Source organism: Ranitomeya variabilis, chromosome 6, assembly GCF_051348905.1.
Source record: "Ranitomeya variabilis isolate aRanVar5 chromosome 6, aRanVar5.hap1, whole genome shotgun sequence".
NCBI classification, from domain to species: domain Eukaryota; kingdom Metazoa; phylum Chordata; class Amphibia; order Anura; family Dendrobatidae; genus Ranitomeya; species Ranitomeya variabilis.
The window spans coordinates 269,247,762-269,261,237 of NC_135237.1; the positions used below are offsets into that span (position 1 = coordinate 269,247,762).

Consider the following 13,476-nt stretch of genomic DNA (forward strand, 5'->3'; position numbering starts at 1 on the left):
AATTAATTTAACCCTTTTCGGGCCGGTCAAACTGTTATGGTTCTCAATGGCAAGAGAACATAGCCCAGCAAACATAAGTACTAGCTCTTGGAAGGATGGAAACTAAACTGACCATGAACTAAACCTGCCGCACAACTAACAGTAGCCGGGTAGCGTTGCCTACGTTTTTATCCCTAGACGCCCAGCGCCGGCCGGAGGACTAACTAATCCTGGCAGAGGAAAATATAGTCCTGGCTCACCTCTAGAGAAATTTCCCCGATAGGCAGACAGAGGCCCCCACATATATTGGCGGTGATTTTAGATGAAATGACAAACGTAGTATGAAAATAGGTTTAGCAAAATTGAGGTCCGCTTACTAGATAGCAGGAAGACAGAAAGGGCACTTTCATGGTCAGCTGAAAACCCTATCAAAATACCATCCTGAAATTACTTTAAGACTCTAGTATTAACTCATAACATCAGAGTGGCAATTTCAGATCACAAGAGCTTTCCAGACACAGAAACGAAACTACAGCTGTGAACTGGAACAAAATGCAAAAACAAACGAGGACTAAAGTCCAACTTAGCTGGGAGTTGTCTAGCAGCAGGAACATGCACAGAAAGGCTTCTGATTACAATGTTGACCGGCATGGAAGTGACAGAGGAGCAAGGTTAAATAGCGACTCCCACATCCTGATGGAAACAGGTGAACAGAGGGGATGATGCACACCAGTTCAATTCCACCAGTGGCCACCGGGGGAGCCCAAAATCCAATTTCACAACAGACTACAGTCTGGCGTTTCAAGCAGGGGGGTGAGGACCTGCCTCCCTGGCGAAAGAAAAGTATTTTGGAGAATTTATAAAATGCATTATTTTGGGAATACATGCACCAAAAACTAAAAGAGCCACCTTGTTAGAATGCAGCATTACTGCTGCACAAGGTGGCTCTTTTAGTTCATAACGGCTGGAGGGGGTGACAGTGGCCCTTTAAGCATGCTGGCTCCTCCATCCAGTGTCAATCGTACACTTGCTACTGCCTGTGTAAGACTGATCCGTGCTGGGTCTGTGCTGCAATCATCTGTGTTCACTTTCTTTGAGTAGTCCTCTAATTAAGCATGCTGGCTCCTCCATCCAGTGTGAATCGTACACTTGCTGCTGCCTGTGTCAGACTGATGCATGCTGGGTCGGTGCTGCAATCATCTGTGATCACTTTCCATGCTGGCTCCTCCATCCAGTGTCAATCGTACACTTGCTGCTGCTTGTGTAAGACTGAGCCGTGCTGGGTCTGTGCTGCAATCATCTGTGTTCACTTTCCTTGAGTAGTCCTCTACTTAAGCATGCTGGCTCCTCCATCCAGTGTCAATCGTACACTTGCTGCTGGATGTGGCAGACTGATCCGTGCTGGGTCTGTGCTGCAATCATCTGTGTTCACTTTCCTTGAGTAGTCCTCTACTTAAGCATGCTGGCTCCTCAATCCAGTGTCAATCGTACACTTGCTGCTGCCTGTGTAAGACTTAAGCATGCTGGCTCCTCCATCCAGTGTCAATCGTACACTTGCTGCTGGCTGTGGCAGACTGATCCTTGCTGGGTCTGTGTGTCATGTCGGACGCTGTTCAGACCAGGTCGTCCGACAGACAGCGGTAATTCCGCTTTTGACCACTATTTGCTCATTGGCGTCTGCTAGATTTTATCTAGCTGTTCCGGAGTTAATTTACCTAATCCTCGGATTGGAAGCTGGGCCATTCCCATGGCCTTTAAATAGTTCTCCTGTTCATTGGGCGTCGCCGATTATAGCTTCTGTCTTGTGCGTTGTTATCTCGGTCTGGAGTGGAGAGCTGGTTGTTGGAGATTCGTTGCTGGTGGTGTATTTTCCTCTGTCTTATTTACTCCTTCCTATATTAGTATTTATTTTGCCCTGCACATTTATAGTGTATTCCTGAGTGACTGCGGCGTGGTGTATATTTTCATTTATCCTTGTCTGTGCTAACTGTGGGTTTTGGAATATTACCTCTTCACTGGGTGGAGGGCGGAGGCATCAGCCTAGGGTTAAAACAGGAGTCAGGGTGAGGTTCGTGGCCTGGACATGCACACCATCAGTGTAAACTCCAGGTAGAGGGTCAGTCAGGATTTCCCTAGTCTGAGGGAAACTGCAGGGGCCCGGGTTTTTAGCTCTCGCTGAGATAGTCTCCCCGTGACACTGTGCTGCAATCATCTGTGTTCACGTTCCATGCTGGCTCCTCCATCCAGTGTCAATCGTACACTTGCTGCTGCCTGTGTAAGACTGATCCATGCTGGGTTTGTGCTGAAATCATCTGTTTCACTTTCCTTGAGTAGTCCTCTACTTAAGCATGCTGGCTCCTCCATCCAGTGTCAATCGTACACTTGCTGCTGCCTGTGTAAGACTGATCCGTGCTGGGTCTGTGCTGAAATGATCTGTGTTCACTTTCCTTGAGTAGTCCTCTACTTAAGCATGCAGGCTCCTCCATCCAGTGTCAATCGTACACTTGCTGCTGCCTGTGTAAGACTGATCCATCTGTGCTCTGTGCCTGACCTAGCCTGACTGTATTCCCTTCCCGGACTTAGACTCTTTACTTGTGACCTGACTTCTCTTGTGCATGCTCCCTGTAAACTGTCTTGTCTTTCTGGTATTCCTGACCTCGGCTAGTAAATTGGTTTAAGTCTCTGACTTCCCCTTGTTGTACTGCACCATTTCCTGGACCTGACCTCGGATTGTTTGACCTCCTTTTACTTATTCAGTAAGTAGTGTATATTTTTTCTTTCTGTTATTGTAGTCTTTCTCTCCACTTCTGGGGCTGACATTTACTATAGTGACTCCCATCACACATAGTCTTTTGGTCTACTGGAAATGTGGTCAGGAATTACACACCTAGCTAAATGCTATGGCAAGTCAGTCCTTAAACTAGTGTAAAACTTTTGGTCCACCAGTCCACAGTCGAATGTAAAAGTGGTCTGTCAGTCCACATTCTAGTGTAAATGTTGCGTTCATTCAGTCCATAATCTTCTAGTTCACTGGAAATGTGGTCAGAAATTCCACACCTAGCATAAATGCTGTGGTCAGTCAGTCCACAGTCTATTGTAAATGTTATGGTCATTCAGTTCATAGTCTTGAGGTCTACTGGAAATGTGGTCAAGAATTCCACACCTAGCATAAATGCTGTGCTCAGTCAGTCCTTAGACTACTGTAAATGCTTGGATCAGTTAGCCCATGGACTAGTGTAAAACGTTTTGTCCATCAGACCACAGTCTGATGTAAATGTGGCCAGTCAGTCAACAGTCTGGTGTAAATCATGTCGTCAGTGGGTCTACTATCTAGTTTAAATGCTGTGGTCCATCGGTCCACAGTCTACTGTAAATTCTTTGTTCAGTTGGTTCACAGTCTATTGTAAATGTTGTTGTTATCCGATCCAAAGTCTAGAGGAAATGCTGTGGTCAGTCAGTCAACAGTCTAGAGGAAATGTTGTTAGTCTCTCCACAGTCTAGTGGAAATACTGTGGTCAGTTGCTCCACAGCCTAGTGTAAATGATGATATCAGTCTCTTGTAATCGAGGCATTGAATGTTACACCGCTGATAAGAAGCCTATTCTATGAAACATAAGAATGTTTTCTTATTTTAGAAGACAGAGGATAAGAAGAAGAAATGTTCCTTACATCTGCCCCTGAAATATGGTTGTATTATACTAGGAGTTGTGTATAGAAAGATATACATGTGAAAAACACAAACAACATATGCTCATGTACCAGGAAGGTGTTATTACACCCCGGTAGGCCTAGAACTTATGCCTAAACCTACAATTATCAGTAATTAATATGAATATTAATTACCTGTTAGGAGATTTTTCTAATTCTCTTCTTGAAATCCAAAAGGAAAAATTTCAACTTCCACCATCTCACTGGGCCTCAGTCACCTGTAAAAAGTCAAGGGTGTGATAATATGTTCCTGCTACATGCTATACACAAAGAAAAATATAACACACTAGGGACAAAATTACTTATTTCAGGTATAAGGACTGTGGTCAGTTTATTGTGACTACTGTAGTCAGTCATTTGATAATTTACTGTATATATTATGTTCAGTCATTCTACAGTATTCTATAAATGTTATAGTCAGACTACAGTCTAATGGAAATGTGGTCAGACAATGAAAACCTAGCGGAAATGCTATGATCAGTCAGTCCATAAACTAGTGTAAAAGTTTTGGTCCGCCAGTCCACAGTCCACTGTAAAAGTGGTCTATTAGTTCACATTCTAGTGTAAATGCTGTGTTCATTCAGTCCATAGTCTTCTGGTCTACTGGAAATGTGTTCAGAAATTCCATACCTAGCATAAATGCTGTGGTTAGTCAGTCCTTAGACTCGTGTAAATATTATAGTCAGGCAGTGCAAACTTTACTGGAAATGTGGTCAGGCAGTCAAAATCTACTGAAAATGACAAGGTCAGTAAGGCCTTAAACAAGTGCAAATGCTGTTGTCAGTCAGTATTCAAACTAATGTAAATGCTGTGATCATTCATCCAAAGACTAGATTAAAAGTTTTGATAAGTCAGTCCAAGGTCTACTGTAGATGTGGCCAATCAGTCCATAGTCTAGTATAAATGCTGTGGTCAGTCAGTCCATAGTCTAGTCTAAATGAAATGCTCATTCAGACCATAGTGTCACGAGCTCCATTCTGTTCCTGTCTGCTATGTTACTTTGTGTAGAAGCTGTTAGTCTGTTTTGTTGTGCTGGGTCTGAGCTGCAATCATCTGTGTTCACTTTCCTTGAGTAGTCCTCTACTTAAGCATGCTGGCTCCTCAATCCAGTGTCAATCGTACACTTGCTGCTGCCTGTGTAAGACTGATCCAAGATGGGTCTGAGCTGCAATCATCTGTTTTCACTTTCCTTGAGTAGTCCTCTACTTAAGCATGCTGGCTCCTCCTTCCAGTGTCAATTGTACACTTTCTACTGCCTGTGTAACTGGTCCCTCTGTGCTCTGTGCCTGACCCAGCCTGACTTTATTCCCTTCCCAGACTTAGACTCTTTGCTTGTGACCTGACTTCTCTTGTGCCTGCTCCCTGTAAACTGTCTTGTCTTTCTGGCATTTCTGACCTTAGCTAGTAAATTGGTTTAAGTCTCTGGCTTCCCTTTTTGTACTGCACCATTTGCTGGACCCTACCTCGGATTGTTTGACCTCCTTTTACTTATTCAGTAAGTAGTGTATATTTTTTCTTTCTGTTATTGTAGTCTTTGTCTCCACTTCAGGGGCTAACATTTACTATAGTGACTCACATCACACATAGCCTTTTGGTCTACTGGAAATGTGGTCAGGGATTTCACACCTAGCTAAATGCTATGGCAAGTCAGTCCTTAAACTAGTGGAAAACTTTTGATTCACCAGTCCACAGTCGAATGTAAAAGTGGTCTGCCAGTCCACATTCTAGTGTAAATGTTGCGTTCATTCAGTCCATAGTCTTGTAGTCCACTGGAAATGTGGTCAGAAATTCCACACCTAGCATAAATGCTGTGGTCAGTCAGTCCACAGTCTATTGTAAATGTTATGGTCATTCAGTCCATAGTCTGTTAGGGGTCGAGATCCCGCCTCTGCACAGGGGGAATCTCGAGCCATCTCCGCTGCGGTCTCCCATCCTTTTTTTAATTCAAATACATTTTTATTAAGAATAACAAGGTAAATTACATGGTACATTCTTATTTTCATTACAAATCTTCCCCCCCTCCCTTCAAACAATCCCCTTTAATCCCCCCTCCCCCCACCCTAACCCATCAAAGCATCTCATCTTGCTTAGCACTTTCATTATTAAACCAATATAATATCTAATCCCTCAACCAATAATATAAGCCACAGTTTACATTACCATTAATTAGGAACATTAATTAAGTCTCTCACTATAATACCCCTATCCCATAGCAATCCACAGAGACCACATTTTATTGAACATCTCGATTTTCCCTCTTTTTTTATAAAACCCTTTTTCCAGTGTCAGACCCTGTTTCACATACTGGAGGAATTCTCCTCTTGACGGCGGTTCTTCCCTAATCTAATTCCGAGCTATTACCTTCCTAGCCATGTATAACAATCTAGCAATAGCAATCCTTAAGTTATTATCCATTCCAATCTCATCCACACATCCCAACAAGCACACAACTGGATCCCTTGGAACCTTACATCCATACGCACCTTCCATACGACTCAAAACTACCAACCAAAAGGCAGCCAGTCTCGGACACGTCCACATCATATGGAGTATATCAGCATCCACAGTTTTACACCTCGGACATTCAGAGTCATCACGCAAACCAGCCTTATAAAGCATTATCGGTGACTCATACACCCTGTGTATCACATAGAGCTGTGACATTCTATACGGTTCACTCAGTGACAATTGCGGGACCCATTCTAGCACCGCCTCCCAAGTCTCATTCTCCATTGGACCCAGATCCCTCTCCCATTTAGCTCTCGCCATTATTGGAAACCTCAGTAGGAAAGTATGCAACAGATCTTTGTACAAAGTAGATATGACCCCCCCAGTAGTCCTGTCATTACATACATACTCCAGTACTATATCCCTCTGAATTTCAATACTTCCCTTCCTACTCTGAGCTACAAAAGCATCCCTCATCCGCAAATACTGGAATTCCCCTACAGACCCAAGACCAAATTCCGCCTGCAATTGGGAAAATGATTTCAATTCACCTCGCTCAATTATTTGATACACGTATTGAATCCCTTTGACTTGCCATTCTATCAGTACTCCCAGTGTCGCAAACTCCTGTAAGTTGCTATTATGCCATATCGGTGAAAATTTAGTCAAACCCGTGACCCCCCGTATGTGTCTCAGCCTACCCCACAGCTTCCGTATCAGCAACACAGTCGGGTATGATTTCCCCAAAGCCCCCAGGGATCCATCCTCCAAACATTGTACTACTGGCCTTCTTTTTGTCACTACTTCCATCAACCGCTGTGTTGCTCCAGATGACCCTTCATACACCCAGCCTTTTAAATGCTGACATTGAGCTGCAAGAAAATACATTTCAGGGTTAGGCAGTGCCAGTCCCCCATCGTCTTTGGGTCGCTGTAGTATCTCCAGTTTGATACGCGGATACTGTCTACCCCATATTAAATTTTTAAACAGAGAGTTAATCTGTCTAAATCTCCTGCGTGGTATCCAAACTGGCGCATTATGAAGGACATACAGTATTTTCGGCATCAGGATCATTTTAATGAGGTTCACCCTACCTACCACAGATAAATGCAGTTTAAGCCAGCCCGCAGCGGCTGGATCGTATGCGGTTCACGCATGCGTTCCATATAGTACGCACCGGATGTGACGTTTGGACTTTCAAAATAGCGCCCCAATGAGGTTTCCTTTGCATGGGCGCGGTGGATATGACGTGTGCGCATCACCGGTGCGCTTCACTGAGGGACGCACCGGATATGACGGTGTTATCCTTGATTTGGCGTTCTATTTGAAAGCAGCCCACCTACACGCGGTAAGGCCAGTTTGCTCTTAATAGAGGAGCCATGGATGCCGCGCTTTGATCCCCCACGATATTCTTAAAAGGCTTGTCTCCCCTGATGAACGGAGCCAAGGGAAACGCGTCGGGAGCTATTTTCCTGGGGATGTTATAAATTAGGGCGCTCCACTTGTCCTAAAAGAATCGGGGTATTGTATGGATTGTCTCTGAAAGAAAGCCTCCCCCGGATTTCACGGACACTATTGGAACCCTTTAGATACCTTGAATAAGAAACAGAAGTACAGCAACACTGGGTGAGATCGTTCTGTTACTTATATTTATATATAAAGGTATTTTGTTGGGGCTTTTTAGCCACCAAGTGTAATTTGGCCAGTGAGCCTTTCTTGCATGATAGAGCATAACTAGGTAGTGATTAGTATTAGACACTCCACTCCGTTTTTTTATAGGAGGATTGTTATGTGGAAGTTTTAAACAGTTTTGATTTGTGTTTTGGGTTTTTCTTTTGTGTGTATTTGTTATTTAAAGACCGACTGGATAATTATACCTGACGGTATTTTAGTGGGATCTATTAAAGGTTATATTTTAACTATCGTGACCTCTACAATTACCTTGCTGCGACACACTGAACTTTTGATTGGTAAAGATTGTTTGTTAAGCCAGGCATCCGCTTTCGCTTTAAGAACGCCCAGGACTGGGTTAAGATTTCTATGTATATAGTCAGTAGCAGGCATAGACACCCATATTCCAAGGTACTTAAATTGGCTAGTCACCTCCAGTCGCCCATCCTCCAGTGGTTCCCCACCATCATCTTCCACCTTAAACAAGACCGACTTACTCCAGTTTATCCTAAGTCCCGACACTGATCCGAAACGCTCAATAATCCCAATGGCTCCCTCCAAGGACGCACCCGGATCAGCCAGAAATAGCAGAATGTCATCCGCATACAACGTACAACATACACCTTCTCTTCAATCATCCCATATTTGAACCCATTCACCTCATCAGACCGTCGAAGCTTAGCAGCCAAAGGTTCCACAGCCAGTGCAAACAAAAGAGGAGAAAGCGGACACCCCTGTCTCGTCCCTCTAGCCAGTTGTATGGTCCATGATAACTCCCCATTTACCCTAACTCTAGCCGTCGGCATCGAGTACATCAGTCGAATCCAGGATATAAACTGCGGTCCAAACCCCATACTCCGTAGCACCTGCCAGAGATATCCCCACTCCACACTGTCAAACGCCTTATGGGCGTCTAAAGATGCAACAACTCTCTGGCCACAATTGTCGGATCTGAGTTGCAAATTCATATACAGACTTCGTAGATTGATCGCAGTGGACCTATCAGGCATAAAGCCAGACTGGTCTGAGTGTACCAGGCCGGAAATGACACTCGTCAATCTCATCGCCAACACTTTAGCCAGGAGTTTAACGTCAATAGTAAGCAAGGAGATTGGCCGATATGAATCCGGCTGCGTCGGGTCCTTCCCCTCCTTAGGAATCACCACTATGATGGCCTCCCGCATAGATGCCGGTAGTCGACCACCACTCCTAGCCTCCTCCAAAAGTACCCTTAATTTTGGAATCAGCACTTCCCCAAATTCTTTATAAATTTCTGCAGGAAATCCATCTACTCCAGGTGCCTTCCCGTTAGCCATAGATTGCAGTGCCCGACCCAACTCCTCCTCCGTGATGGGAGCCTCCAAATCTTCTCTATCTATGTCATTCAGTCTTGGGAGCTACCAATTCCCCAAGGAACGCCACCGTGTCCTCCACCGACCCATCCGCCCGAGAGGAATATAGGTCCGCATAAAAATCCGCAAATATTTCCGAAATCTCTGAAGTCTCAGAGACAGCCATACCTGTCCCCGATATCAAAGAGTGAACAAAGGAAGTACTTCTCTGGGCAGAAGCCACCATTGATAGCAAATGCCCCACCGATTCGCCCTCTTGGTAAAAAGCCAGATTCATGAATTCCCTCTTCCTTTCAGCCTTACCCAACAATACCTCCTCCAACTGACTCTGAGCCGCCTTTAGCCTCCTCCCAGCCTCCGGAGCACCCGTTATTACCATCTCATCCTTGGCTATCCTCAGCCCTTCAATCGCCAACTTCTCTATCTCTCTCGATTTCATCTTACACCGGCTAATATCCCTGAACAGCAGTCCCCTCAGGTACGCCTTCATGGCTTCCCACACAGTAAGAGCGTCTGCACTTCCCTCATTTATCTCAAAAAATTCCACCAACTCCTTCTTTATCTTTTCCAAGTCTATACTGCATAGCCAATTAGGGTGAATTTTCCACTCCTTCCTGCTCCCTATCCGTGTCCCAACCGGCCGAAATTCCACTTCAACTGGACTATGGTCTGAGAGAGCCCTAGGCAAATATTTCACATCCCTTACCATCGTATCAAGTAAGCAGTTACCCAGCGCCAAGTCAATCCTAGACAGAGTACCATGAGCTGGCGAGTAACATGAGTACCCCCTTTCCCCAATATGTCTAACTCTCCATAAATCAATCATACCTACTTCCCGGACATAGGTCCCAAACGTAGTGGTGTGCCCCCTGCTCTATTCTGGGGGTTTTTGTTTTTGTCCCAAAAGTCATCACAGATATTATTAAGATCTCCAATAATTAAAAAAGGTAACGGTCCCCAACGCTCTACCCTCTCCAGTACCTCCCTTATCTTCTTACTTGAATATGGGGGCGGAATATACATTGCAGCTATACACAACAACACTCCATTCATTTTACATTTCACCACCACATACTGACCATCCACATCCTCTTTTACCATTACCTCCTCATATTGCACCCCCGCAGGTATTAACACAGACACACCCCCAGAGTACGTCGAGAAAGTAGAATGATACGCCCTCTGTATCCAGCGCCTCTTCAATACATCCACCCTCTCCCGCACTAAATGTGTCTCTAGCAAACATATCATTGAGACCTTCTGATCTCGGACATACTGCAGACTTGACGCCCGCCGTGTTTTATCCGCCAGTCCTCTCACATTCCAACTCAGTATTTTAATACAATCACCCATCCTGTGGCTTATCATTTCTCTCAGTAATCAGTTTCCCAAATATGAGCTGCCCCAACCCTCCCACCCCCCCTGCTCCCTCCCAACTTGCCCCCCTAACCCCCCCAATGTAGTACATTCTTCCTCTCATCAAGAGTGGGGCTCCACTGCCCACCGCAAACACTATCCTTTACTTAACCCTCTCCATTCGCGTCCCGCTACCATAACAGTCGCATTTCCCCCCCCCCCAACTTTCACTGTAATGTATCTTAACATTTCAACTCATATGAACATATAGAAAAAGTACCAAACCAGTTTACAGTACCCAACCTGTCCCTCCTCCCCCATACTTTTGTAGTCGGTACTATCCCCTCCGGCCATTCCTTCAATATGGCTCAGCAAAGCCTCCAACAGTTGCTCAACTTTTTAACCAATGCTAACAATCACAGAGCTCTCCTCCATCAACAGAAAAAACAAATCCCAGCTGGGTCTCGCCGAAATGTCAGTCGCCTATTCCCGTAAGCTTTTTCTCATTGGTATCAAGCCACTGGGTAGCGTCCTCCGGTGTTAAAAAAAAGTGAGTCTTATTGAAAGCCACCATTCTCAGCTTGGCGGGAAACATCACTGAGTACTGCACTCCCAGCTCCCTCAGTCGTCGCTTGACTCCAGTAAACTTCATCCGCTGCTTTTGAACCGCAGCGGAATAATCCGGATAAATGGCTATTTTTTGACCTCCAGCCGTCAGGTCTTCCATCTCTCTTGCCTTTCTGAGGATAATGTCTCTATCCCTGTAATTGAGTATTTTAGCAAGCATGGTACGAGGGTTCGCTCCTGGGGCAGAGGGCTGTGAAGGGACCCTATGAGCCTGTTCGACAGCAAAGACTTTTGTCAACACTGTGCTCCCAATCTTCTCCAGCAGCCAGTTTTCAACAAATTCTGTGGGATTTCTCCCCTCAGTCTTTTCAGGCAGCCCCACTATACGTATGTTATTCCTTCTGGATCTATTTTCCAGATCCTCATTTTTGGCGGCGAGCTCGGCTATTGTTTGGGCGAACTTCTTTTCAGCTTTCTGTAATTTAACTATGTGATCTTCTGCCGTGCTCACCCTCTCCTCCACCACTCCTATACGTTTGTCCATTTTCTGTAGGGCTGCATTAATCTGTGCCGTGTCCCCTTTAACCTCCTGCATCTGCTGGGCCAAGGAGTTCAGGGATTGTGGCACAAGGAAATCAGGGTGATAACATCCCTAAGGGTCGGCTCCTCTCCCTGCGGTATGTCTTCAGGTCCCCCACTAGCCCCCGCCATATTGCCTCCTTCTTCCCCCTTCTGTACCTCATGCTGCTCAGCCGTGCCTGCTTCCTCCACCTCCTTGTCAGCTCCGGCTCCGCATCCTTGTTCTGCCTCGTCAGCAGCCTCCATCCTGGCAAACTGCTGCAGCTTTGCAGCCACCTCCATGGGCCGCTGACATGCGGCGTTCTCTCTGTCCGCGTTCTTCCTCACTTCGGCGCCATCTTGGCCGGCTTCTGCATCGCCGGTGCCAGTGTCTTTCTGCCGCCTCCTTGTCATCGCTGCCGACTCCGGACCCACCGCTCCGCACCGCTGCACTCTCCGGACCCTCAGTCAGCCGGATTTAAGTAAGTATACCCGAAAATCGGGGTTAAAGCACGAATTTTTTGTCCTTCTGGCAGCGGGAGCGCTCTTCCCTGCGTCCGCTCACATGCATATACATATTAATCCATATATGAATGAACACATTCAAGATGACATGAACACATAAGAGCCTACCAAAATAATTGTTATTTTGATCAGAGGTACTTTTTATATTGATTGGTTTTATACCATGTTGGTTTTAATAATAATTTTTGTATGAATAAAAGTTACCAATTTTTTGAACTTTACATTCTTGTAGCCTGCCTGAATTATCTTGGTAGGCTCTTATGTGTTCAAGTCCGCTCACATGGCCAGCTAGGACACCGCGGTCTCCCATCCTTCTCCAGCCGCAGTGGAGCCTGCTCAGTGGAGATGTCAGTCCCAGCATCTTGCTCAGTCTGACTCTGTCCAAAGGGTTACTGCTGCTTTTCCAGCTTCTGCCATTAAAGCCAGTACTGGGCAGCGGCGAGCAGACGCTTCTGGGACTAAGTCCTGCTTTTCTCGTTCTGAGCATGCCCAGAGTAAGATCTCTCAGTGGAGATCGAGGGTCACATGTTCAGATACTGCAGGTAAATCCATTGGTCCTCCAGGAAGGTCCTGAAGGTGCTCAGGCTCTGTAGCAGCCTCTCATTGGTCCTTTTAGCAAGGTCCTGTTCTTGCTGCAGCTATTTAAGGTTCTCATGACCGCACGGCCATGCGCTAGTATTGAATCAGTTTTGTGCATGCGCCAGTGTGGTCACATTTATGTGTGTGTTCAGGGACTCGGCTGAAATAAGCCCCTAGAATGCTGGCACCTCCGGCGAGGAGATTGTGTGTGTGTGCATCTAGGGCCCCGGCTGAAATAAGCCCCTAGAATACCGGCTTCTCTGGTGAGGAGATTGTATGTGTGTGTGACCACAGACTGCCTTCAGCTCGGCAGTTAGCTGTGAACTCCTGTGGGGTTACCAGGGCACAGCTTCTTGTTTCCGTGCGACTCTATGAAGTAACAGAGGTCGCTTAGACCGCCATATAGTGCCGTCATTTGCTAGCAGCAGGTTCCTCCTGCATGGTGGACCCCGGGCTGCGAACGCACCAATAATAACATCTATATTTACTCGGTGCGTTCCGCTAGCCCTAACATAATACTAGCACCAGGGTCTGGCTAGCAATGGTGGACAAACAGCAATCTTTGTGGTACATCCAGCAGCTGGAGGGTAGGTTGGCAGCTCTCGAGCACACAACCTCAGCTGTGAATGTTACCGCAGTAGCTGTTCAGGTTGCTAGCGTGGCTGCAGCAACTTTGTCCACTGCCACTCCTGTTCCGACCCTATCTCGCCTCCTGCTGCCAGAAAAATTCTCT

At 45.9% G+C, this 13,476-nt stretch overlaps 1 pseudogene; it reads left to right on the forward strand.

Moving 5' to 3' along the window:
- Nucleotides 1-8,331, forward strand: part of LOC143783261 (transmembrane emp24 domain-containing protein 7 pseudogene) — a 79,913-nt pseudogene extending 71,582 nt beyond the window's left edge.
- The last annotated feature ends 5,145 nt before the right edge of the window (nt 8,332-13,476 follow it).